The following is a 24,397-nucleotide window of genomic DNA, read 5'->3' on the forward strand; positions in this document are numbered from 1 at the left end:
GCAGAGGTTTGGTTTGGAATGGTCTCTATATATGAAACAAGGTGACCTGACTACATGCTGATTTTGAGTAAGTAACTTACAAGTAGTTCAAACCCGTTCTTGCAGTAGCAACATACAGATCCTGGGTAAATGACTTGGTTGCTGTCCACCACTGACAAAGTTAAAAGGTGCATAATGTCCTGGTGGCTTAACCTTTCATCTCTTCTTCTAGAAGCATCAAAGTCTAAACTTTGACTGAACCACAACATGCCGATCTCCTAAAACCCGCACATCTACAGTTTTTGCATTGTTTTACATACGTTCTAGGTTGTTTGCTTTGTGTGATGTGCTGAGTCTGTTCCATGACCCTGTGGCTGCAGACGGTCTCTGAAATCCCATCAAAACCAAGAAAAGTGCATCAATGAGGAATAATAAGCATTCCCGATTTCTGAAAGGCTTACCTTTTTGTATACACATCTTTTGATCCATCAATAACAACCAGGCAGGTATAATCCTCTAATCTCTCCCATTCCTCGCTGTTACTGCAGCCAAATATTTCTTATGATCCTCCTTCTTATTGAGTTTTATTACAGAACTGTGGCATTTTTTCTCTCAGCGTTTTTACAATTTAGTTGTTGCTGCTGAGATTTTGATCCATCTGTGGCTCTGACATTTGAGCATGGTTGGGCCTTTTCCCAAACACTGAAGGGTGTGCTGAGATCCACAGCTCTGTTTGCAGCTTCCAAAATGTTTTCAGTACGGTTTTAGGTTTAATCTTATAGTTGTTATTTTGACTTACATTGTTGTGCACATGTTAGTTTTTGTTTCATCCTTCATGCTCTGCTAGAACGATACGCCATTATCTTAAGAAACGTTTAAAGGTCTTGCCTCGGTTTGTCTGTCACACAGTTAATGGCCGTCCTTGCAAGTACTACTTTGTTTCACCTTGTATTTCCGGCTCTGATCATGTGCATTACATTGTAAAGAATACAGGGAGTGGGTGTCAGATGACAGGTGCTGCTTTTTGCACTCATCCGTCATGTCTGATCAGTCGTATTTCTGTTGATAGCCTCGCCATCAGGTCCTTGTAACCTTCTGTGAACTTGTGTTGAACGATCAATATTACATTTATTTTCTTAAGGCATTTAAAGGCATTGGAGTAGTGTAAGTTAAAAGTTAAGTGTTATATTTAAGACACATTTGATGTCACTGACATCACAGTCGAACTTATTGCCACTGATTTGCTGAAGCAGAAAAACAAAATGTCTCAGCAGTAGCAGAAGGAGCTCTTCTACAGTGTGTGTGTGTGTGTGTGTGTGTGTGTGTGTCTGACACAAGAAAACAACAGAGACTTATATGCAGGCACATTTTTTACACAACAAGATGCTGTATATCAAGCGGCAATGGTAGCAGACATATTATCTTATTAAGAGTTATGTGAGGTCTCTTGGTTCTTTTTGGTGTATCTAAGCAACACAGATGTAGAGATGAAGTGAATATTATTGAGGACTGACTCCATCACAGCAGAGCTCAGTGTTTAAGCGATAGCGATAAAAACAAGTGATACTTTTTCTCACAGAGAGAGTAGGTGTATGGACCCTGAGTAGGTCATTTACAGTTTTGATACTCTGTATGCACACTATAAATAAACCTGTAAGCTTTGGATTTCTTCACAAATGAAAGTGCTGCTCATGACGGCGCTGGTAAAGTAATATACTGTATTTAAATAGATTGAAATGTCTTTTTAAATCAGTGTCTCAAAACCAAAATACAAAATTCTAAGGAATGGATTAAAGGGTGTGTTTGCCTGTAATCTCAGATGCAACTGTTAGTTAGGAATAGCTAATTACAGTTTCTGTGGGGTTACCAATTGGGTTTGTCCAGATCAGGAATTAATCTTTATGTCCACATTTTGTGGATGCCACCGTATTAAGGGGTTAAACTGGGCCCAAACCCATCTGTGCTAAGCTCCGCCTCCTGGCATCCAGATAGCACCGTACCGGAGCTCGCCTCTTTCTTTTAGCATCACTGCACTAGCAAGACTATTGGCTTGAAACATCGTCTTTCATCGTCATGAAAAGCCACTTTCAGATTAAACATTTGCAGGGTTTGAGGGATTTATTCCTGTAATAACAAACACCCTAAAGTCAGATGAGTCCAGATGCTAAAATGATCACTTTCTTCAGTGTGCAGTAGCCTTTCAGTTTCACGGCTGGGTTACTTGAACTTTTCACCAACTAACAAATAGACTAAGTGGCTCCCTGTAGACAAAGACGTCCTCAGATTTGCCTGTCTAAAAACCTCACCAGGCTCCTTACAACATTCAGTCCACACAATTAACCACAAAATGCAAATTACACATATATTTACTGAACTACACACAGATTACACAAGGAGAATTACAAGTTATTAATTTATTTAACTTTTCTTTAACCATGAAAATCTCACTGAGATTAAAAATCTGTTTTTCAAGAGTGTCTTGGCCAAGATAAGAAACACCATCAATCATGACAACACAGATACAAACAATTCAAATAAATCCATAACATCCTCTCTTTACTGAAGCGAGCAATTTGATAATAAAATAAATCAAACCCTGTAAGAACAGTGAGTCAGATACTCAAGTTTAAACCATTCAAACAAATGGAATAAGCAAACATCCTGACAATGCCAAGTACAGCAAAGCTTTAAGGCTACCCAAGGATACTAATGAATTCAATTTTAGTTCTTTTGGAAAGGGTTCCATCTACAAAAAGGCCCACTTACCAAATTTTGTTTTAACCTTTGTTCTGTGATCAAAGAGCATAAGAGCTCCCATCTTTCCTTTCCATGTAAGTGCACAAATAAGCCGGTAAAAGGCCAAGAGTGGCTTTATAAATAATGTCAGTGTAGGAGTGTTCGAGAGCTCAGGAGGTCCATTCAACATGAGCATTAAGAGTCCAGTAATAGGTCACCAATTTGCAATAAATTTTAAAGCTCCATGATACAGATTCCAAAAAATGCCAAAACTGATATGAAGCATTTGTTAAAAATGTCTCCATAGTCAATCAGTGTCATAAATGTTGCAGACACAAGCTGTTATTACCTCTAAAGAAGAAACCCAGCTTTATACAGGAGACTCAATATGGTCATCCAGTGTAATTCCAAGATACTTTTCTAATACAACAAATTCAGTACTCTTCCTTTGCGTGGTAGCAATTGGTGGAGGATCTGACCACATCTTTTTATTTTGTGATTTAATGGTTACCATGCATTTTGTTTTTGTATTTTTAGCTGTGTTTAAAATGAGCTTTAAATCAAACAAGTAAGTAGTTATTAATGTGGCTGAAACAGCTACGTAATGACTAAAGGTCTGTGGTTGACTGTAGTGAAAGCATCAGGCCAGCTGCCATAAGCTGCTGTAATGTCACACAAAACTGTTAAGAAAAGTGTTGTTTTAGAAAAGGACACAGTTCAAGTTCCTCATTTAAATACATATAATAGGAGACATGACATTTAATGTGGAAATCCAAGAGTGTTTTTATATGACCACCTCTGTGTGGTTGCACCACTTTCTATACACTAACACACTATCTGGGAAACCTACTGTAATGGTTGTCACTTGTTTAATAGCTTGTTCTTAACATATAGAAGCATAGTGGTGGTGTTACAGCAGGTTTGATGATTCTACTGCAGGTGTATCCACTGCAGTATGCGTTTGCCAGAGTTCCATGGTCTTATTAAAACCCTTGTGACTCACTTAATAAACAGGCAACACAAACAAAAGAGCATAAAAACAATCTTTCCTTCCCGCGTGAAAAATATCACTTGCAGATGTCCAGCTTTTACCCGGCAGCAGAGGCATAAAAAGAGGAAGGGTTTACTCGTGGGCTGCAGCCAAAGGTCCAATCCTTCTGCAAAACTGCACCGTTGTCAGTTTTATTTTAGTCCAGCTCCCGCAATAAAAGGCCCATTACAGTCATAGCAGAAAACAAACAAAGGAGGAATCCACATGAGAAACTGCTAAACCCGCGAGAGCTGTTTCGACAGCCTGCCTCCAAGGCTCTCACTCACAGGCCTAATGTTTCTGCTCGTTTTACTTAGCTGCATCCTTGTCCACGCTGAGTTGTGTTTCCTAGAGACCCGGAGTTACAATGACGATAGTCTGCAGTTTGCAGGTGCCATTATACTCAGCTAGAATGTACTAGAATGCACATTAACTTCTGTCTTGCTTCTGTGTGTGTTTCTCCCTGTGAGCTTGATCTGTGTGTGTGAGAGCAGCAGTGATGCTTTATGAATGAAGAGAGGTTCAGTAAGGTTGTGAGAAAAAAAAATTGGATTTCATGAACTGTTTTTCTCAGAACCCACTCAGCTCTGCAGAAGAAAAGAGTGTGGAGGTCTTTGCCATGTAGCTTTGCCTTCAGGATGAGCTGCCTAATTTAGTGTGCGCACACTTGCTACATGTCGGTGTCTGTTTCTGGTCTCCCACTCTATATACACATTTACTTTTCAAGTTTTTAACTGATTCATACCGGATCAAAAAGAAGCAGGATGTTTGTGTTCAGTTTGTTAATAGGTAATGGGCTTTTGATGGGATCAAACCTGGTGATATTTTTTCATGGGACTGAGCCACCCCGCCGTCTCTCCCATGCCTCTTCTCTCATATGGCAGATCCCATTCATAGTGAAGTGTGTGGAAAAAGTTGTTTACCTGTTCACACGGTGTCCCTGTGCTCTGCAGAAGTTGGATACACTCACATTTGGACTAAAATCCTGTTCACTGGGCTCAGCTTGAGATGAGAAGCTAATCTGTCAGATAGCATTAAAGCAGTGAGATTTCTGTAGCAAACAGCGAGGGAACAATTCAGATGGTTGTCTGTCCACGTCTGACTGATATCAACATTTGACTGAAAGTTTAACATTACCAAATCCACAACAATTCATGATACATTATCAGAACTTTTCATCCTGTAAATACACACGTGTGCTGCTGCATTTTCCTAGTTTATCTTGGCTTTTTTTCCCCCACATGTTGTCTTGTCTAGTTCTTGGTGGATTGTAGATGAATTTAGCAGGTACATAAACCCATTTCATTCAAGAAGCACCAACATCAGATGACAGAGACAGAACATTAAATAAAAGTTGGGCCCAAAGTCAGAGAAGCAAGATGGTGACCGGAAACTGCTTCAGTCCCCCTGACCAGATTAAGATTAAATCTGGGTGGGACAGGTGACAAAGCAGCGCCCGCCCAGCCTACATTGTCACCACTGAAGGTCCAGCACAAGGTAATGGCCTACTGAGCCAACTAGGACATGGAGTAGAGCCCAATGACAAATTAATAACAGCCATTTAATGGGATAACATTCCAAGTTAGGAGGTTATTTATTGTAGGGTATGTAACATATCAGCACTGTCAGCAGTTGTAGCAGCAGTGACACACAGCTCATGGAGGTAATTACTGCAAGGTAGGCACCTGTAAAACCCTTAGTGGTGATTGCCATAATCAGTGTCAAAACCCAGAGTTTCATAGCACAGTCAAATCTGAACACAGACATGTTACACATTTTTAGATTAACTGTGAGTAGGGCTGTCAAAGTTAATGCAACAATAAGTTAATGCAAATTCCTTTTAACACCACACGATTAATGCACACCCATCCCATAGTTTGGGAGATCAGGAAGCAATGCAGCAGTAACTTTATGGATGGCAAGCAGAAACAAAACCTCCTTGAGCAGAAATGGATAAAAGGGTCTCTTGAACGGCAAGTTCAGCTTCAAAGCCCCGTCAGGTGATTCTCTCAGCAGGGCCAGAGTTATCTGCATGTACTGTCGATGTGAACCAACTTACCTTTTACTTGGTTACTTTTACCACTGTTTAGAACAGATTTTAAAAAGTGTGAAAAATTTGTGATTAATCGTACGCTGTCTATTAACGATTATGCAGTTAATTGTTTGATTATTTTAATCGACTGAAAACACTAACTGATTTATACTTCCTGATGTGCATCTCCAGTAAACATCCACAAATATGCCTAGAAATCATAGAAAAATATGCTCCTTACAGTATAAACCTTGACGTTGCCTGAGAATTATCAGGTTTTTAGGTTTTCTTCAGTATGAGACTAATTTAGAGACAGTGGTATCTACAGGGAAATTGCAAATAGTAACTGCTGATTGCTAATTTGGCGCGCCTACTTTTCCAATATTCTCTCTCTGTTGCTCTGAATCAGTTCTTTTATTTCCCGTTAATTTAATTCAGCCTGTTTTTAGTGCTGTGTGTTTTTCTGTTAAGCTGCTGTTGATGAACATCACCAACTCCTGCAGCTGTTTCACAGTAGATTGCGTCCTGGGAACGAAAGGGGTTTCGTTGAACTGTGTCTTAGTGTTGTAATGTGAAACAGATGGAGCAAGAGTTGAGTTTGCATTAAAAACATAAACAACAGCAAATTAAACAGTAAAGAAGAGCAGATCAGACAACAGAGAGTCTAAAGCCGTCTTACCACAGACACAAAGTTCTGGCTTGTAAATAGCTTCCACTTCAGTTATAATTCCAACCATGAAGCAATATGTCTTTGAAAGGCTGTGAAGTGCTTGGAAATCAAACAAACACGAATGCTTAACATCAGACAAACCCAAATTTCAATATAATGTTATAAAGCACTGAATTTCTACCTGTCACATGAGCAACTCTGTAATTGAAGGACCAACTTTAGGTAACCAGTGACCTGGGCATGTGCAGGTCATTAACTGGGGAATCATTTCCATCTCTACCATCCATCCCTCATGGAGTGAACATAGCAGAAATTAAATGAACTGCTTTTAAAAATTTATACAGTAATATATATTATTCCTACTTTGTTACTTTATTTGAAGACAAGTGGAATAAAGAATGAGAAGAATTGTATGAGGTATGTAATATTAATGGACTAATACTGATCTGCTGATCTGCACCTCTCTGTGTGTGTGTGTGTGTGTGTGTGTGTGTGTGTGTGTGTGTGTGTGTGTGTGTTCAGAGTTTGAAATCCCAATATATACATAAAATTGGTTGGTTGTCTCAAATAATAATACGTCTCAAAGGCCTGGCTCTCCAGCCGAAGTAAAAAACACTGAACTCTCTCTGTGAATCGACAAACTTGGCAGGTGTTGCTGTTCTTGCTTTTCTGTCATCTCCGGAGGCCTTGTTCTTCACTGCCTCTCTACTTAGCAGCCAAGGCGATGACTTGGTGATGGAATTTTTTTTTTCTTCAGCACTGCTGATATTTCTGCACCCCTGTGGACACTTTCCCACCAATGTGCACACCCTGTCTGTAACCCTGTTGACCTGCTGAGGTGCAATTTCCTACTGGGAGGAGTCTGGCAGATTGGCTCTTTTTTCTTTTGATGGTAGTGGGTGACTGTGAGCCTTTCCATGTTGCAATAAGATCAGTTTTTCTCTGATCAGATTTATAAAAATAGATGGTCATTTTTCTGGTATAAAGGGAGACTTGATCGCACATGCGCAAAAATATTACTGCATAAAAAAACTGCAAGATACAATGCTTCAGGTACTTGAGAGAAAATGAAAGGCTATCCAGGAAGTGCAGTGTGAGTAATAGATAATAGAATTATCTTATGCTTAAACACTGCACAGTGGTTTCTAATCATATGAAAAGATTTAATGCCTTTTTTTTGTGACAGTCCAAAGATAGAATTTAATTGGAGTGACTGAAGAAACAGTGACAGCAGGGCAGGAATCACCAGTGACAATACTTTAAAAAGTGGCAACAGTATTATGTAGGGGAGAGCCGTATGTCATGATATATGTAAGAGATTACATCTCATTTGAAGTTACGGTGAAAGTATTTTGCCAAACAAAACATATCTTTTTGTTATTCCACCGTATGATGCCATGCATGTTAAAATGAAGTAAAAGTATAAAGAGTTTTTTGTGGTAAACAACAACAACAACATATTGTGTATTGATATAGTGTGAGACCCATTCGCACAAACCAAGACTTAGTCTTCATTGTATTGATACTTTAGGAATCAGTTCGCCCACTCTGGAATTCATTTTTCTACTCTGTGATCCAGTTATCCTCAGTAGTTTTTAGTTTTTGCCAGTTTTGCGTTCAGACCTGTGCTGATGTTGTGCCAGACGTGATTTGTTTATGATGGACGCTGATAACTCTTCCTAATTTGAGCAGAGTTTGTACTGTAACTGTGATGACTCTCCGAGTTTTGATGAACTTGCTTTAAAGATGGGAGATGTCTTATTTTAGACCACAGTGAGGCTAAATCAGTCCTCTCTTGTGGTGGTCTTCATTTCTCTCTCCCTCCGTCCCTTCCTCTCTCTGTTTCCCCTCTTATTGTGTCTCCCTCTCTCTCTCTCTCTCTCTCTCTCTCTGTTAAGCCCTGCTAACTCAGTCTCTTAAGCCTTTAGAAAGGAGGGGACTTTTTTTAAAACATATTTTAGATAGGCTTCAGAAATGCTGAATAATCAAAAGGTGGGATAACTGCAGCCTCCCCCTTCCTCTTCATCACGCTGCAATGACAGCAATTTGTTTTTGGCTCAGACGGGCACCTCAGCGCCATCACGCCACAGCAGAAACAACTTTCATGGCACATCTCACCCCAGAGAGGAAGGCTTCATTTAAACTGTCATGTAAAAAGCTTATGTCATGTAAAAAGCATCCCCCCCCCCCACACTTTGCACTTTGCTGTCAGGAAATCTTTGCTCATAACATGAAGGCAGCATTTACATTACTGATCTGCACAACAGTTTTAAAGTCCTGTAGGTTACTTGTCAGACAGGACCCATACGAGCGCCTCCTGGCTGCAGGTGAACCAGCGGCGACATGCAGTACCTTCGTTGTCATGGTTCCAATAATAAACACAGGTTTAAGGTTATGAAATGATCGTGGTTAAAAGGAACAACAATGGTTATTGGTTTGAAAAGGCAACTGAACAGCAGCTTCCCATGACGGTCTTCTGTTTAATCAGTCCACCCCTCCACCATGACCACCTCCCAGTACAAACACTGTCGCACAAGGCACCAGACTTTCTCCTCAGCTACAGCTGACCTATAGTGTGCAGGCACTTTTTAGTATAGAACAGCCTCTTTTTGTAACATTACAGTTTTTATTTTTACATTTGAGGTATTCTATTTGTAGACTTTGTGCCATGTACTGTGCTACACTGATCAACATCACAAATCCTCGCCTGCCTCTTTCTCTTTCAGTCTGACTGCTTGAAGATAGACTTTCAGTCTGTTTCTGTCCGTCTCCACTCAGATGATATGATCTGTGTTCTTTTGATCTGCTCTTAATCTTACTGACATTCCCCTGATAGATACATTTGCTATGATTTAATGGACCAGAGAGCACATTGCCTTAAGCTTCCTGTGTGTGCGTGAGCGTGTGCACACCTCCAAGTGCACCTTCCTCTCCTCTGTCACCTTGTCTGCTCTTAAAAATCCCGTCAGCCAGACATTTACAGATATAGCTGCTGTAGGAGTCACTTTTTAACTTATTCATTTTTGCTCAGAGGAAACGTCAAGAAAAATGATGTCGTATGCCAGATGGGAATGATCTGCAGACAAATATATAAAAATGTGCATCTGTTTCACAGTAAATGGTGGAAGGAGGAAGTGTGCCTAACAAAGCATAACTCGGTTTATTAAATCGTATGTAAACTTTAATCACACTCCACTTGTCAGTTCCAATTAAGTTGTAATTCATGGGGGCCTCGCAGCCCCACCTTGTTAGATCCAACAATGAGCCATGAATAGTTAACGAAACACACTTCACACCAAACGGCGAAGATGAAGCACAAGACACCCAACGGTAATGGTGTGAAAACGAAGGTCGGGGCCCACAGCTTTGTTTTGTATGTGAGCAATGACAGAAAACTGGGAATGTGTTTGGGCAACAACTAATGCTGCAATTCGGGCAGCAGGACCTTCTGAGAAATGTGAAAGAAATGTTGAGAAAGCTAAGAGGACACCAGCGGTTTATGTTTAATGAAAACTAAGACTTCTGCAGGTGGCCTTGATCTGCCTTTTGATTTTCAAATGCATGGTTATTTAAACTTGGCAATTATTTTTTATTTGAGCTATGAAAGTCCATTTCTTCAGACTTTCCCTGTCCTCTGTGACCTGCCATTAAACCACTCAGTATAATTGCAAACCCTTGACAGACCCAGTGCCTGCTCAGTCCTGCTTCTTCACACTTTGAGATTTTTGCACTTAAATGGGACACACAACACAAGACACCGAATCTTCAGGAGAAAACGGGGCTCGATGTCTGATTTAAGGGGCACTTGAGCAAATTAGCATTGCACTTTAATGAACTCTGGGGACTCGCAAGAGACATATTAAAAAGAATTATGATAGTTTATGGAGCAGAGGCCAAGATGCTGTCGTCCCTAGCAGGGGTCATTCTCCAATAACACTGGATCCTGCTTTTTCCAAAGGCTTTCTGATATAAATGTGTCATCTTTATACACAAGCAGTGATGCATTACAGTGGCATTGTCAGGGTTACTTTCTCAGACTTTGCACTTCCTCCAGTGCCACATAAGTCATTAAACAACTGCTTGTTGGTTTGGGTTGTTCTGTAATGTTGAGTAACGGGAACTTGATATGTAAAATTTGGTGAAGCTGCCCTTTAAAGACTCCAGTCCTGTATTTTATTATTGCAAGAGGTCTGTCTAATTCTGTGGGACATAAAAAACTGACTCAAAGGTCATTGCTTTGAATACAATTGCTTGGTTTGCAGGTGGAGATTCTCATTTGTCAGTGTCAGAATGTGGATGTGCATGGATCAGAGTTTGAATGGATCCCACACATGCACTTTATTGTAAATCCCAGCATTTGTTTGCAATAAGATTCACATATTGTCCACTCAGCTCTAATTAATTAACATTAAACATTCGCAACAATGCCTCTTGTATGGAGATAGGAACAATTAAGCTTTGTTTTACACTTTGCAATTAGAGGATAAGAGGATTCATTAAGAAAGGAGAACTTGCGCCGGCACTTCCGTTGTAGTGATCAGCCAGTAAAGCAAGTGGTCCGGCCGTCTGCCAGTACACTTATTCTAACTTGCAGACTTAAACACTTTGAACACCTGCTTAAACTCCCAAATAAAGCCCGATAGATTCTCATTGTTGTCAAAGGATCAGAGAGAAGTCGGATGCGACACATTCAGCTCCGCTCTTTCAAGCAGACAGTTAGAAACACCATCGTCTTGATGTGCCAACTACAACGGGTGCAAACAGAATGTGACTCGACTAATTGGCTGTGATGCATTACAGCGAGCATCACAGCTGACACAGAGCGCACAGGACAAAGTGTGGCAGGACTCCACACTTGGTGCAGATGACACAGTGTCAGTAAACTAATCATACGCACAAAGCATGTCAGAGTCAAAGAGCTGCCTCACTGACGCAGCGCTGCTGTCACTGCTGACAGTGAAGGTGAGCAAGCATCTGATATTTAAAGAAAGAAAAAGGCCATTAGGAGAGAAATTTTTCAGGTTTTCAACAACAACAACAAAAAAACTATTCCATAAAGTGTTCTGGTTGAAAAATAGTTCCTACTTATGTCTTAGTCATTACCTCAACCAGCAGTAAATACGTCAGTCTGCAGGCCACAGTATTTCTAAAAACCTCGTTCTTACAAGTGTGTAGCACAAAGAACATGTAACACAGAAATGTTCAAGGAGTAGCAATAGGAACTGTACAGTGTGTACATCATTTTATTTATAAAATAAATGACATTTACCACAAATAAGGCTAAAACTCTGGTAGGAGGAAAAAACCAGACAGTAACAATAGATCTTCAGCTGGGATTTAAGAGCAGGGAAAGTAGGAGCCTGTTAGACAGAGGCACGTTGTTCCACAGTTTGTCCACGTGCAGTGTTTATTTTTCAGCTTCTCTCTTCAAAAGCATAGGCATTAATCTGCTCCCATCGGCCTCCACTCTTCTGGTTTCAGACCTGGCTGTAGGGACTGAGGCCCAGCACTGATGTTGATCAGCAACGCCTGGCTCGTGCTCCAGGATTTGGCTCTGGATGTATCTAATAAAAGATAAAAATCAGAATAATTTTATGTAATTTTGGTTTTAAATATTGTCTAAACACTGAAAGCTCTACCACTAGGGTTTCCATTATTTGGAATGAAGGGTTTAGGCTCAACCCTGTCCGCATGCTGTTGACCATACCGTGTGTTTCTGCATTTTCTGCTGACATCTAATTGTCGATCAATCAGCCATGAACTTATTGATCGTGAGTTAATCATTGTATGGCCACTGATTAGCAGTAAGTACCGGCCAGCGGAGCAGTGAGTCCGTCTGTCAGCCAGGTGATCAGTGACATGAACGGCCAGGTAGTCAAGTGATTTATAAAACCAGCCAGCCGTTCGGCCGACGTGTCAGTAATCAGAAAGGGATTTCTGCCAGTCCGTCAGTCAGTCGCAAGGTCACTGAGTCAGTTTGGGCTGCAGAGATTGACACAGATGGACTCGGCTCTCTGTCAATCTTTTTATTCCCACCAGGATTTACCTGTTGACTTCTAACCTCCACTGTCTGCTCTGCTTTCCAGCACACACACATCTGCTCTCTCTTTCAGTCTCTCTCCCTCCTCTCCGTTTCTCCTTTGCTTCATAGTCTCCCTCCTCCCACCGTCATTATCAGGCAGAATACACAAAAACTGTCTCCACCTCCACCCCAGCTGGCGTCTTTCTTTTCCTGCCTCCCTCCTTGACTTCCTCTCCTCGAGGAACGGTGCTGATGTGTTTTAGCTTGTCACGGCAGTCGAGCTTTTCTCACCTGTTTGCAGCAGCTCCAGACACGGGAGCAGGTGTCTGCTCCAGCCTGCTGCCCAGCACCGTGTCTGTGCATCTGTGTGCTTCCTGATGTGCACAGTGAAATATTCAGCTCCCCCTGACCATTGTTGTTAAACCTGGAAGGCTTGTTTGTCTAAGATAAAGAACCTTGCAAGGAAAAGGTGTGGCTGTTGGACACACTTCTTTACAAGTTCACCTTGATGTTGTTATTGAAATCAGTGATCATTACTCAGTTTGTGTGGTGAAGAAGATGTTTTCTTTAAACAAAACCCTGAAACCATTTTAAAACTAACATTTAAACATTTTACTAAAATACTTTGGACCCCTGCTCCCCGTCTGCACTGTGGTATAGACAATATGTGACTATGCATACAAATGCCATGTTTTATTCAAAAGCAAGAAATTTAGAGGAATTTTAATGTGAAAGATCTAACGTCTAATTTGAAGTCACTGTGAAAGTATTTTTTGTTTTTAAGAAACTGCAGCTTCAGAAGAAACTGATCAATGATGTCCTCAAAGTTCTGGAAGATGTTTTTTCTTTTCTCTTCCAACAGATAATAAGTTGTAGGCACAATTTATCTTCAGCACACACTTTATTATCTTGATGGCTCAAAATCTATATTTTGTGTGCACACTAGATTAAAAATATATTATCTTCCTGGGCTTCGGGGACTGGGTGGAAATCATTTCAGCTACATAAAAAAATATTTAATTTTAAATAGTAAGTTTGTTAGAAATGTTATTATCCACAAACAGAAAAGGTCATAAACTAGACATCAGCAACAAAACTTTGATTTAGTTATAATATGATAAAGATTAGAACAGACCTCAACAGAAAGTTGTGAAAGCAGCAGCAGCAGCAAACTTGTATCATTTTAATGTGATAAAAACTTTTGTTGTCACACTGATGATTGATGACCATCTTAGAAAGTCAGGGTTGTAAATGGCTGCATTTATAGAGCACATATATACAAAGTGCTTTACAGTTTGCCTCTCCTTCACCTGTTCACTCACTAACTCACATGCAAGGTGCTTCTCTGACCATTAGGAACAAGCAATGTCAGGAACAATGTGTGCACAGGATGCAAACTAATGACCTGACAGCTGTCTCACTTGTTTCACCACACAGGCTCGGCAATTATAACTGGTCAACAAAGAAACTGTACAAACCGCTGTTAAAAAGAGCTAACTAGTTATTTTGCTTTATTGAATATGTCTGAAAATCCGTAGCACTGGCTGTTGTCTGAGGAAGCCACAGGCAGCAGTGTAAAATGTTTGATCTGCAATTAATACACCAACTTTTATTGGACACCACATTTTCCTACAGTTACAGATTTTCCATTGTAGACCAAAGATGTGTCTTATGTACAGTAGCTTCAGATAGTTCCAAACAGTCAATTCATTGTTTTTTGTTGGGAACAGCAGGATTCATCACTAATTTTGATTACTTGTAAAGCCAAACTTAGTTCGTGTTGTGTTGTTGCAGATAGCTTAGCTAGTTAGCTAGGTCATTATTAAAGTGATACAGTATTTGAGGGAGACAGTCAAAAAGTTTATATAACATATAACTGTTCTGACACATGTTGCTAACCTAAAATGTCACAATTATTGCTACTGATTTCAACTTTTTGCTTTAGAAGGTAGCGATGTAACTATGGCGCTGCTCCTAATGTCTGGAACTATTCGACATTCCCACGATCCTCCATGACTGTAATAAAACAGCCCTTCTAGAGTCAGTGGAGATGTTGCCACTCTTCTTCTTAATCCTCTCTGTTGTAGACCAGCCTTGGTGATGGATTGTCCCATACCTGATCCAAAGTCAGTTTCAGTAATAGGCTGTCACGTGACTCTGAGATTAAACAGGAAGAAGTGATGGCGAGCTTTGGCTGGTTCCTCACATATGTTTGTGTGCTTGTGTTTGTGTGTGTGTCCAGCTCACACCTGGAATCGATATGGCCACTGACACACTGATCAAGTCTTACAAGCCTTGCTGCACATCGCTGACAACACCCTCTCTCTCTCTCATGTTCGTCCACATCTCTCTCCCGTCCTCTCACTCCTTCTCTCTTCCTCCTTCCATCCATCTCTGTCTTCCTCTCATCTTGTCTCTCACTCTTTCTTTCTGGCCTCAGGAGATAACTCTGACACCTCTGGGATGGATGCTCCCTCTCATGCACACGCACCTCCTCGACACACACATATAACACTCCTGCATTTGTGGCCCACTGTATATACTGATAAGCAGCCCGGGTCCTCCTTGGCTGTCTGTTATACACAAGGTAGAATAATCTTTGTGTGACTGCTGAGCGCTGGAGGAGCGCTATCTCCCACCTCCATAGTCTGAAGCCTGTTGTATAGCACTGGAATAATGGGCTATAACTCAACACTAAGCTATACTGGATTACAGTCAGGGGGTGGCATTTTGTGCATGAGTCGGAGTGTGAACGTGCCGGGCTCTGTGTGTGCGCAAACAGATTGTGTTCCAATGTGTACTGTGGTGGAAAGTAGCAACGTATTTTTTATGGAATTAGTGTAATTTTCGGGTTCTTCACCTTAAATTTGCAATAATACATTTTTTGACAGTTGTGGGCAACAGAAAGAAGCTGCAAAGCCAGCGGTGATATTGTCACCTTTTAAGCAGATGCAGGGGACGTGTTAGCAAATCGTGTCTCTTTTCCACATCCAGCAGATCCAGAGAAACATTAGCATTGATCTGGATTTGTTTCTGGGCATTTGATGAATGCAAATCCAATAGTCATCCTAGTCTGACTCTGATTTTGGGCTCCACCAACTCCCGAGGGAAAGATTTGGCTCTTTAGCTGCTAAATGCTCCACTCTGTTCTCAAACTGGCCGCTAAGTGCGGTTGTCTGCCAGTTGGTGTCGAGCAGGAAGCCAGTAGGGCTATCAGACCTTTTTCATTGAAAATAGTTGCCTGCATCTGGAAAAGATGCTAATGAGAGCAGTAAAAGTGAACCAAAACAGTAAATTTGTGGGCTGGAAAACCAAACCAATGAGCTGAAAAATGCTGAAGAGCTAAGTATACCTGAGGGGAACTGCAGAGTAATTATCTGTGGATTTATAGCAGCTTTATGTATATCCTCTCTATGCTACTTTGAGCTTCTATTTCAGTACATTTCAGGGGGAAAGCATTTCCTCCCCTGCATTTATCTGGTGCCTGTAGTTACAGTTATGTGTTTTGCATAATGACTACTATTACATTTGATTTGTAAAGACACAATCCAAAATCCAGATGCAAACAGAAACGTCACTAATCCACTAAACTCGACCAATAGAATTATAAGTTTACGCCACTTTCAAATTGATTGACGTGTTTTAATGATCCGGTCAGTTGTAGTCATGTAGTCTAGCCCAAAATCTCAAGGACCTTAGAATCTGTCCATCATACAGTATGAGCATTAGCTAAAGCTGTGCTATCAAATAAATAAGTGAAATATAATTTACATGCAGTACACTATAATATCATACACAGATAAAGATGAGACAACCACTAAATCGAAGTAACTGTTTCCTGATGTTAAGTTGTCATAATTTCTGTAAACTCAGTTTACACCAACAGGCCTCCAGTAGGTTTTTAGTTATGACCAGTTAACAGACATAAAATAAAAATGTGTATAAATATGCTTCACTTTTTTAATTAAAAAAATGAAACAGTGGGACTTCATGTAATTTGCTAAGCAAACGTCTTTGTACACAAAGTGCAACGAGTGTTGTTGCATTGCTGTATTGCTGCTTCTATTTACTATAAGATCAGGATGTCAGTGCTGGATGCATGTGTATCGGTACTGGGTGAGAGGTTAAAAGTGGGATAGCACCCTTTTCCTTATGATTCATCGCCCCTCAGTGCAGACAGAGGCAAATAAATTGCCGGGTGCAGCGGGAAGGCAGATTGAGCCACAGATCAGCATGCTGCTGGATTAGCAGAACAAGTTTCCACACGGCGCTGCTTCTGTGCCTCTTGAGGCGAGCGGAGGCTCACTCCAGCAAGAAATGGGAAATTGCTTAATTCAAATGTGTGTAAAGTGTGACCACTGATTTTTAAAATGAAAGAAATCCACCCTCAGATTTGCTATTCGATATCATCAAGATGTTCAGCACATTTCAAAGATCAGCTTGTGATAAATGCTGCTGAAGATGCATTTGGCCTTGACTCCAGCTCTGTGAAGGTGCAGGCTGTGGCTGCATCACATTCTGGTCTAATGGAGCTTTACTGGTGTGAAGGAATCATTTGTGTACAGTAGATTTCTACCTGTGTGGATGCAGAGCCAACAAATAGCAACATCTCGTCCTGCTTTAAATAGCATAAATGGTTTAAACTGGACTCTTGTCCTATAAGGGAAAGCTGGCTTTGCAGAACCACAGAGTTTGTTCTCTGTACAACATTGTGCGCATAGACAACTCAAACGTTTCCATCCTCAGCTTCTCATGTTTTCATGCACACACACGCAGGCTGAGCGAAGGTGGACAAACAATCGTCTGCTTGTTGATTCTCATCCTGACTGTGTGGTGCCAGGTCAATGGTGAACCAATATCTCAAAAGTCAACATTCATGTGTGTGGATTTTCATTTCCATTTCCATGGCCATGAATCTCAAGTAGCTGGCAGGTTACATTTGTTAAATATACAAAATGATTTAATATTTGAGAAACACAGTAATTTAATATTGGAGAAGTTAATTAAAATGTGTGTATGTAGGTGGAAGCAAGTCAGGTCTTCTTCATCAAGATACCAAATGACTCAGAATGTCTAATTAAAGTTTTTTGTACTCTGTGTATGCTTTATGAGGTGAATGTTTAAATTAAGTCTTACTTGGCTTTGACCAAAAATAAAAAAGACACATTACATATTGGATTTGAATCTACCGTGTTATTTAAAAAAGGCAACATTCTCTGTGTACCTTAGGTAACGTTATAAGTTTGACAACAAAGTATCCCTCACAGTAACTTATCTTCAGTGAGCATTAACCAACATATGTAAGAATCTTTAAAAATGTTATCTGGGTCCAGTATCAATGTGCTTGTCTGCTAATAAGTTGTCTTTTGTGCAATAGGCATAATTTATTTTGTCTTTATGGTACAAACACATTTCAGCTACTTTTAATGTGGTAAACTGAGGCCAACGACCTGAATTGTTCAGTAAACACGGTAGAAAATACAACTCAGCAATACCACTAAACTTTACAGGATATTTTGTTATGAGAAGTGGAAATGGCAAAGTGAAATTATCTACAGTGCAGGTCAGATAGGTTTCCACCACATCATGTTTTGTGAAAGTCATTGATTTGAAACAACAGAACTTATTTATTTATACACCTGTTCTAAAATGTTTTCAATCACATAGTGTGCTCGCTAATTTCTGTGTCCATGTTGCAGGTATTGTACAATACTGTGAAAGATGGAAGCAAAAACGCTAACTCAGTGTGTAAGTGCCAAAATGTGGCCTCGACCTACAACTGCACCCCTGGGGCAGAACCACGAGGGCGACCAGCAGCAGAGAGTTGAGCTATTACACGGGGCAGGGAGTGATAAAAACTCCCGGTGCTGAATGATGAGCAACCAACCTGCTCTCACTCGTTTCTGGGTTTATGAAATCAGGCATTGTTGAATCCAATCCTTCATTCACTTCAGCTTCATATTCATCAAAGCTAGTTTCATTCTCATCATGTTTTCAAAATTCAATTCCTCATTCACCTTAAAATCATTATGCCTCCTCTAAAGTTATGTCATCTTTAAATTCATTCTCTCCCCTTTAGTGATGTGGGAGTCTCAATTTGTTCAGGCACCGTTGCTCAGCCTAAATTAGCTCTTACAACTTTATGGAGGCTATTTAAGTTATCTCTCCTGCTGCTTTCAGCTCTGCCTCCCTGGGGCCTGAGAGTCATGTCCAGGTCTCCCAGATGAAACCAGGAAGGAGCATAGGTGTTTACCTGACGGCCCCGATCCACGTGTTTTCAGTTTGTAGATCACAACCATGATCTGATCTCTGTCCCTAATACGAGCAGTGAAGTAACAGTAGATCATATCAAATAACCAGCAAAATGATATTATATTTTATTAATCATGACAGTAGAATACTTATGGACTGTGTTAAACTGCTGTGCTGGGGGGGAGGGGGTTAAATCCTATTTTCAGTTACTCCTCGGTATTATTAATATTTTAGCTAAACCTCATTTTTGCCTTAAAAAGAACAGCAACACCTTCCCCTAAAAGTCTTAAAATACAAAGTAGTACTGGTTTCATTCTACCAAAAAGGCGAATTTATGACAAATGGAACAAAAGACTGAACTTGAACTATAACGTAAACCTACTTTATGAAACATTTAACTTTATTTTCTGATGCAAAAGATAGTGATTAATTATTTTTGATAGTGATAATTAATTTGATGGGGAAAATAAATCCTGAAGCTGAGTGGAAGGATGTTTTGAGTGTAGGGCAAATTACACTTTTATGACCCACAGTACACAACTTTGTTTCCTTTGATTATTATGCAGCATGGCTGAAATATAAAGTTATGGTGGGGAAATGATTTAATAAGGCCTTAATTTGTTTTCCTAACAAGTTAGACAAAAATACCAAACCCTCAAGCTCATTTTGATGCTAACACTTTTGTACTTGGGAAACATTTTGAATGCAGGACTTGTAGCTGAGCATTTTTACACTGTGGTACTAATACCATTAATTAAGTAACCAGTCACAGCCTCTTCCACCGATGTCCCTGAGAAGCCAAATGTGACACTGTCTTCTGCTCTGTTTCTTCTTCTTCTTCTCTTGGCCACTTCTTTTCACCCCTCCCTCTCCTGACCATGTCATAGTACGAGAAGTATTGTTGCCATGGCAACCACCAATCTAGTCAGCCTTAATTGGAGCTTCTTAATGACATTTTCTGACAAGAGCAGAGAAGACTGATGAAGGGACAGACACAGAGGCAGACACTGAGCATGGGAGTGCAAAGGGAAAGGCGGGGTGGGCGAAGTGTTGATGAAGGGAAAGGGGAAAAGATCTTCTTACTCTTCCTACTCTAAGAATAGATCCTGGAGACAGAAGCAACTGTGACGTGATGGTGTATGTTGTGCTGCAAGTGTGTCCTGTGTGTGTTTGTTCAAGTGCGAGTGACTCCAGGCAGTCCCATTCTGTGTTTAATCCACCGCTTCGCCGGTCTCGCCATTCCCATGTGGCAACATCTACGATCCGCCAGATCCCCAAGGGAAGGGGCGGAGAAAACGAGAAGAAAGAGAGGAGAAGCAAGAGACAAAGGAGACAAGAGAGAGAGATAAACATGGAGAAGAGGAGAAATAGATGAACAGGGAGAAAGGGGAGAAAAGGGGTGATGAAAGAGACCGAGAGGTGGAAACTGAGATGATCACTGACACATGAAAAACAAGAGAGTGAGAGAAAACGGAAAGAGCAGCAGAGAAACAAACAGGCTTCAAAGACAGAAGGACAGAGAGAGAGATGGAGCGATTAGAATGGGCCTCTCCTCAGTTCACTGGATTGCTTTCATGTTTCCAAGTCATCCTCTCCGCAAAGGGAATCAAAGATTAAATGAATAGCGTGATGTGGGCGAACTGGAGGATGAATGAGTGTGGGTGTGTGTACATGGGTGTGTTTGTGTGTGCACATACACTCGACTTTGTTAGAGCACATACAGTACTTTATTTGCATCTTTGTGTTGTCCTGTGAAGTTGTATCAGAAATTATAGCATCTACATATGTAGTTTTATGTTCTTCCTTGGTGTGTTTGGATGTGTGTCCCTGACACAATGTTTGTTAATACTCCTTTTGTTGGCAACATCCGTTATGTCCATTGTCTTTGCATGCTATGTTCTTTCTGATCCAGTGGTGGGGAACTTCTTTAACTGAGTAGAAAGTTGCAGGACAGACGTTTAAGGTGAGGGTTTGACATGGCGTCTGTCCAATGTGTGGGTTGCATCGTAGAGTTTTCAGATTTACAGGAAACCAGAAAATAACTTGAGTTGCAGTGAACAGAAAATTAGCCACTGATCAAATAGATAGTGTAATACAGTGAATATACATAGAATATACTAATTAACAGTTTTTTAAGTGTGATGTTTACTCCACTGAGGCATCCCCCACCCTCCATACAGCCCCAGGGTCCTCGGGTCTAGTTGTCCTTTCAGCAGTGTGCAGCAGTGGGTCTGCCACAGCGTCTGCACCAGGGTGACTAATCTCATCAGTACCATCAAAACTAATGATCTGTGAAATATACAGGAAAGAAACAGGTGTGGGCATCAAGGTGTAGCAGTGGTTAGCACTGTCACCTCAAAGCAAGAAGGTTCCAGGTTTGAGCCCCAGCCAACCCGGTACCTTTCTGTGGAGTCTGCATGTTCTCCCCGTGCCTGCGTGGGTTCTCTCCAGGTACTCCGGCTTCCTCCCACAGTCCAAAGACATGCAGCTCAGGTTGACTGGTGGCTCTAAATTGCCTGTAGGAGTGTGTGTGGTTGTTTGTCAGCCCTGTGATAGACTGGCCACCTGTCCAGGGTGGAACCGCCTCTCACCCAATGTCAGCTGGGATTGTCTTCAGCCCCCCATGACCCTCATTAGGATAAGCAGTATAGACGATGGCTGGATGGAAGCAGGTATTGTTTTTAATTGATTACCAGCACCAAAGGTTATATATTCCATGTACATAATCACACTTGACAAGTTTCCAAGAGCTGTGTGCCTTGATTGATCAATATAGATTCAGTAAAAAAAAAAGTTTTTGCTAAACTTAGAAGGGGATTTATGGGATTTGAATGGCTGCCTGTGGAGATTAAACTTCGCCAAGCATAGCGGTGGAAAATAAATACACTTGGAGGGTAAAAAAATGCAGAGAGTTTCATCTTCATGCATATCTTCTTTTGAAGTTGGTGTGGATTAATACTTTTGTATAAATTGAAGCATATCTACTCTGTGAGACGACGAAGTGGGAGACGTCAAAAACATCAGAAAGTCTTCAAACATGCTGGCAGTATGTGGATTGTCCTTGAGGCTCCAAAGCTATAATTAGTGGAATATCATAAGCTTGATAAAATATTTAAAAGGCAGCTGGTCCTGCCTTGTAATTCAAGTTAAGCAATTTCCAACAGTTGGTCAGGTACATTTATTAGTATATAACCCAAAAAACACATGTCTCAGAGAGCTAAAGAGTTGGCGCAGTATGCAAGATCTGGGTAAGAAAAGTTCTCTATGTGATATTTGCAAATCATTTCTTGAGTTTATTATAGAACCATGTAGTTTGGTACTAATTACAGAAAAATTGACTGAGTTTATTTTTGGAGTCCAGATAAATTTTCATGAAAGAAATTGCTCAGTTTAAACCTCACTTAATATTTCTTTATTATTAGAAATGTTATTCTTCATTTATGCTGAACTCTGTGGTTGTTTGCAGACAAATGTCACACTTTGCATGTGGAGTTCACCTTCTGTCCTCAGAATAAAAGCCTCATGTTTGTGTTAGTTTTGCATTTGGAAAGAAGTAGAAGTGTACCAAGGGGTCACTCTGTTTCAACTTTTAATGGTTAAAATTAATATGGTTCTTTCCAGGAAGGTGCTTAAGAAATTATTTGGAAAGAAACTAGAATTTACAAACCCGTAAAATAAAACATTTTCACAAAATCATAGTTATTTGTGGTTTAGTTGCCAGGATATCGATATGTGGTGGCTACAGTAGATACTCATGGAGGTTGCAAATATCTCTTCCATCTGTCAGTAGTTAATTAAAGCATGTGTGTGTCTGTATGTGCAGCTGTATGGGATGTGAGCATTTTAAATCTGTTTTCTTTTTATTCACTGAGTCACAGGATGAAGAACTACATTGGTGTTTGTTTGCGTTTGCTCAGAAATCGATAGGTCGCCTTTGACACGTATGTGGTTTTTAAAAGAGCTTCCAAACAACCAAAGGGCTTCTGGTTTGTTTACTCAACGCCTTCATCAGCCCGTATTTAGAGGGAAGGAAAGAGAAAAGTAGGGAAGGGAAAGGATGATGAAAGACTAGAATATTTTTCTCCCTCCTGTCACATCTGTCTCATCACCCTGTCTTCCTCTCCTCACCTCTTACTCCCTGCATCTTCTTTTCATCACTCTCCATCTGTCAATTTAGCCTGGATGACTCTTGCACGTATACGTAGAGTAAAAAGCGTCTGCACTCACCTCTACACATACACATACCTGCTCTCTCTCTCTCTAGGTTTGGCACAATGTGACTCTTTTTCATTTTAAAAAATCTTGGCTTCAGGGATGCCGTCATGTCTTCCTTTATAGTTCCTGCTGTCTCACCCTCTCTGTCTCCATTCATCCGTCCCCACCTGGCAGACGAGATTATATATCTCCTCTTGTCAAACCAGGAGACATCATCACTCAGGTTATAAGTTTCATTTCCTGTCCATCCCTCCACCCATCCATCCATCTATCCATCCACCCATCCATCCATTTCCTTGAGCCTCTATCTGTCCATCTCTGCACGCAGAGACAAATGTGCTGGAACGGTGGATTATCTTCACATTTCACACTTGAATATGTCTATTTTTTTTTTTACTTCTTTTATTTTTTTCCTCTCCATTGCTCTTTACTGTCATTCTCTCACCTGCACCTGACTCGTACCATATGTTTGTCTGGCCCTGAAGCCGATGGCTTCACAGATCATCAGATGTAAAATCATTTCCCAGAACAGCCCGAGTCTCACCAAGGCGCTGGCAAAAAGTATGCAGACATATGTGATCATACTTCAGCTGATATGTTTAAGACACCAGAACTTTACAAACTTTAATTTTGCCTGAACAAACACCAAGTCAAAATTGAGTGCCATTCTGCCTTCCTGCTCTAAAAGTATTTAAATGACTAAATGAGACGTTAGCGTGTGCCTGCTCTCCTCCCATTAGTAATGTTATTACATCTTTGTCACTTTTCTTTTTCGTCAACAGTATTGGGGGTTTTTTTTGCTGCTTTATTGAGCAGGACGGACATGTTGACACTTATTTTCAGTCACTGTTTCACCAGCTGTGTAAGGCTGATGTGCTTTTTCTTATTGTCAACAAAACCTGTGAAAGGATCAAAAGCAAACATCCTAATTTGATTCTCAGTACTTCCCTGTGCCGTTCGTGCCATTTTGCCCCAAGCCCCGCCGGCTCCTACTGAACCGTACAATAAATTGTTCAAAACAAATCACAGATATATAGTTGGATTTATTTTTTTTTTTAAAGCCTGAGAAATTTCCCAAAACAGATAGGCACTGTTTTCAGCTGTAGATTACATTAGTGGTTATTTACAGCAACAGGTCATGTACATAGGATTGAGATTCATTTATTTTTAGCTTTTATTTGTTTGTTTGCCATAACAAAGGAACACGTCTCTATATTTTTGTCTTCCCCTAATATTCTGACCCTCATGTATGTACATGAGAGGGTCAGAATATTAGGAACACCTCTGAATATAATATAGTCAAGTACAACATCACCTTTAACTGCAACCTCAGTAATAAACATATAATTGATTTATGACAATTTCACCAAAAACTGTGAATTTTGAGTTTCATAAACAGATGTTAAGGCAGAAGTGTTGCATTGAAGTGCATATGATTGTACAGGTGTACCTAATAAAGTG

At 40.5% G+C, this 24,397-nt stretch overlaps 1 protein-coding gene across 2 annotated transcripts in view; it reads left to right on the forward strand.

The window, feature by feature from the left end:
- pvrl2l (PVR cell adhesion molecule related 2 like) overlaps positions 1 to 24,397 on the forward strand; it is a 242,152-nt gene that overhangs the window by 162,825 nt on the left and 54,930 nt on the right. The window lies entirely within an intron of this gene.

Source organism: Monopterus albus, unplaced genomic scaffold, assembly GCF_001952655.1.
Source record: "Monopterus albus unplaced genomic scaffold, M_albus_1.0 scaffold206.1, whole genome shotgun sequence".
Lineage (NCBI taxonomy): Eukaryota > Metazoa > Chordata > Actinopteri > Synbranchiformes > Synbranchidae > Monopterus > Monopterus albus.